Below are 3,538 nucleotides of genomic sequence, written 5' to 3'. Positions count from 1 at the left end.
CTGGATGCACGGCTGTACTGATTTGTTTTTAAAACCTTCCAAATGTGTACAAAGCAGGCTGTTTATTTTGTGCCAAAAGATGAGATTAGCTAATTTGCGATAATGCTGAATTCAACCCTCTAATATATTTCTCCATAATTCTCATAATTTTCACACCAAAGGGCAGTGATTACTTACCTAACACACTTGCTACCTTCCCCAAAATCCAACGGGAAGTTCAATCCGGAGAGAGGCCAGAGGGCATACGCAATTTATGCATCAGTCTTTTTTTTTTTTTTTTAAAGGTTATTTATTTATTTATTTGACAGAAAGAGATCACAAGTAGGCAGAGAGGCAGGCAGGGAGAGAGAGAGAGGGAAGCAGGCTCCCTGCTGAGCAGAGAGCCCGATGCGGGACTCCATCCCAGGACCCTGAGATCATGACCTGAGCCGAAGGCAGTGGCTTAACCCACTGAGCCACCCAGGCGCCCTATTCATCAGTCATTTTATGCCATTTCAGGTTTAGCAGATGCTAAACATTTTAACCTTGTTAACCAGCCAGCGTTGCAGAAAAAGACAAATAAGAATAATTCGTCATATTAGAAATATCACTCTCTGGGAAATTCCAAGATCTGTGAGTCAAAATAGTTTTGAGAACTAGTGTTAGGTATGACTCCCAAGTTTCACATTTTGTCATGTTATTCTGTTTTGTCCAGGAAGGTTCATCTGAGGTTGGGGCAGAGGATAGGAGGGGGCGGTTACAAAGATTTTCTTAAAAATAATCCAGACTTTTCCCTTTGATTTATGCCTTATGGGTGAATCGATCCAACAGAGCTATTATATATTTTCTTTTTCCATTTCTTTCCGTCAAGGCCTTCAGTTCGTGGGTGGAGGAAGGATGAGTTTCCTCTAGTCCTGGCATTTCAGAGTGGGAAGGCCTTGGATGGACTCCAACCTGGCAGCATTTCTCACTTCCTGGTTTTTGGGTTTGTTTGTTTTTTAAAAAATTTTGTTTTTGTTTATTTGTTTTTAACTTGTAAAACTCTTCCATAATAATATAAGATCTTGTGAACAATTATAGAAATTTCTCATTAATTTCAAGCTTTTTTATATAGCTTGTAAGCCAAATTATTTCCTATCAGTACAGTATTTAATACCATGAACTTAATTTAATGAATATCCAACATATTCACAACAGATAAAATTGTATTGTCCCCTCCTTTTGTTAATGCACATTAAATAAACATTCATCCAAAAATATTTTCCAGGATAAATGTGAAAGGTTATATTTTATATCTTTGTGTTTAGACAAAGATGTTTTCATCAAAATAGATAAAAGCTGCTTTCATGTCCTCATGTTTGGAATTTTTGAATGATTTTTTAAAATGTAACTTTCATACATAATCTTAGATAATGAAATAATAGAGACCATGCTGAGCTCTTTTTGCAAACATTTCTCCTCTCATAATGTATTGCCAATGTCAGTCCTTTTGAGTTCTAATTTCTGATTTTATTTCTCATGTATTTATTTCTAATAAATAAAAATTCCCAAAGAAGAGAAATGTTGCTATGTATTCTAAGCATTTGAAACTGAAATCACCTTGATGGGCCATATAAGAATATGCAAGATGAATTCAACTTACGATAGACCAAAATGAACTTTCAGAAGAGGATCTCTCTTACATTTTTCTCTGACTGGTGGCTTTTCCATATCAGTTCTTTATGCGACCTTCTTTAAACGGTTGTCTGTGTTTGGTATAAAAATGTATGACTTGGGGCGACTGGGTGGCTCAGTGGGTTAAGCCTCTGCCTTCGGCTCAGGTCATGATCTCAGGGTCCTGGGATCGAGCCCCGCATTGGGCTCTCTGCTCAGCGGGGAGCCTGCTTCCTCCTCTTTCTCTGCCTGCCTCTCTGCCTACTTGTGATCTCTCTCTCTTTCTGTCAAATAAATAAATAAAATCTTTAAAAAAAAAGGTAGGACTAAGACCAAAAATTTCAAAATCCCGTAATAATTTAAAAAACAAAGTAGAAAGGAGACATCCATGATACTAGCAGCTTCTGGGAGCAGGAAGATAAGAAAGTGATTTGAAAGTAAGGGGAAACCTTGACCAAAATATTTTATTTCAAATATTTTTTTTTAAAAACAAGCAAATATTATAAAATCTTAGCTATTGTCAATTTTCAGTGGTCTGTGCAAATCTCTAAAAAACCTTTTTTATCCTGATTGGATTTGCTTTGAAAATCTATCTGATAGCTCTCTGTCATTACTGACTAGAAAAAACGGCTGGTTACTTAACATTTCTCTGCTTCAGTATGTCACTTCGCTTTATGGCACTAATGTAAAGATGAATGAGGTAATGTTGGGAAAGTGCCTAGCACAGTCCCTGGCCCAGGTAACAAACCAAAATATTAGTTCGTTCTCTTCCTCGTGGCCTGTTCTGTTTACAAAAGCTTCTAAATCTCTCCGGCTTTTTATCGTCCCAACTCCTTCGGATGGTTTTGATCTCTTGTTCCTGCCCCACAGTCCACTCCAGGCAGACGCTAGTTATCCTCCCCAGCACCTTGACAATCTTTTTCTCTGTGAGCAACCTGAGAGTAGTTGGAAAACTAACTTTTCCATACATGGGACAGTGAATCAGAATACTTAGAAGACCACTGTGTTCTTTTGTCCAATAATAATAACATAATAATAATGACTTCAGTTCAAGTTGATGCTTATGTGTCCCAAACCAACGTTCTTTAAGTGTCTAACCATTTAACTTGGCTTTTTTCCTTTTCCATGACAGAGAGTATCGGCGATGCTTGGGAATGTCAAGAGGAGAACAAGAAAGCTGACAGAATAAGGGGAGATTTAATCAGAATGTCAATGTAACACCAGGATGACTTTTTTTTTTTTTACTATTAAAAGGCATGTATTATGTTATTACTTAAAAATAAACCTATACCCTCGGTTCTGTGTACATCTTAATTATAATTATATGCAACCATATACAAAACAAAAGCCTATTCATATTATAGATTACTAGAAAGAAGTATTCTTAGGCTTCAGTCATGGTCTCAGGATATTTTTCCTTCTCTCATATTTGTGAATATCCGAATTTTCTATAACTGAGCATGTGTTACTTTTGCATAAGAAAAATGACACAAGTCTTCAGAATAAAAATGGGCAGCATCTTCGATGACTAACATTTAAGCACATTTGCGCACACAATCATACGAGGTGTCACTCAGGAAAAATAGTGGGGGCCGGGGCACTTGGTATGTTGAATATAGATGAACTTGGGTTCCACTACCAGCAGTGTCTGCTGGAGACTCTATAGATCTCTGAGGCAGGCATGACAATTCCTAGAAAAAGCAATCCAGGTTATTTCAGCAAGCAGCTGTCTCACAAACACCTCCAGGATGCCTTTGAACGTTAAAGGATGTTGATCAAAGCCAAGTGTCTTGTGAGCCTTCAGAGATATTTCAGCAGGACATTAAAACAAAACAAGGGAACTGACATCAACTTCACTCCCCGTGCTGATGTGGTTTGTCCTCTTGGCATCACGCCTCTGATATTA

General features: G+C 37.6%; 1 long non-coding RNA gene across 1 annotated transcript; it reads left to right on the top strand.

The window, feature by feature from the left end:
• The first annotated feature begins 492 nt into the window (after nucleotides 1-492).
• On the top strand, nucleotides 493-2,928 carry LOC123392001. Its single transcript, XR_006606684.1, has 2 exons — nucleotides 493-964; nucleotides 2,765-2,928. It is a non-coding gene; the product is annotated as an uncharacterized LOC123392001 (long non-coding RNA).
• The last annotated feature ends 610 nt before the right edge of the window (nucleotides 2,929-3,538 follow it).

This window comes from Mustela putorius, unplaced genomic scaffold, assembly GCF_011764305.1.
Source record: "Mustela putorius furo isolate JIRA1106 unplaced genomic scaffold, ASM1176430v1.1 tig00000421_pilon_pilon_pilon, whole genome shotgun sequence".
Lineage (NCBI taxonomy): Eukaryota > Metazoa > Chordata > Mammalia > Carnivora > Mustelidae > Mustela > Mustela putorius.
Note: the sequence above shows the minus strand (reverse complement) of the source record. Positions and strands in the feature narration are given on the sequence as shown.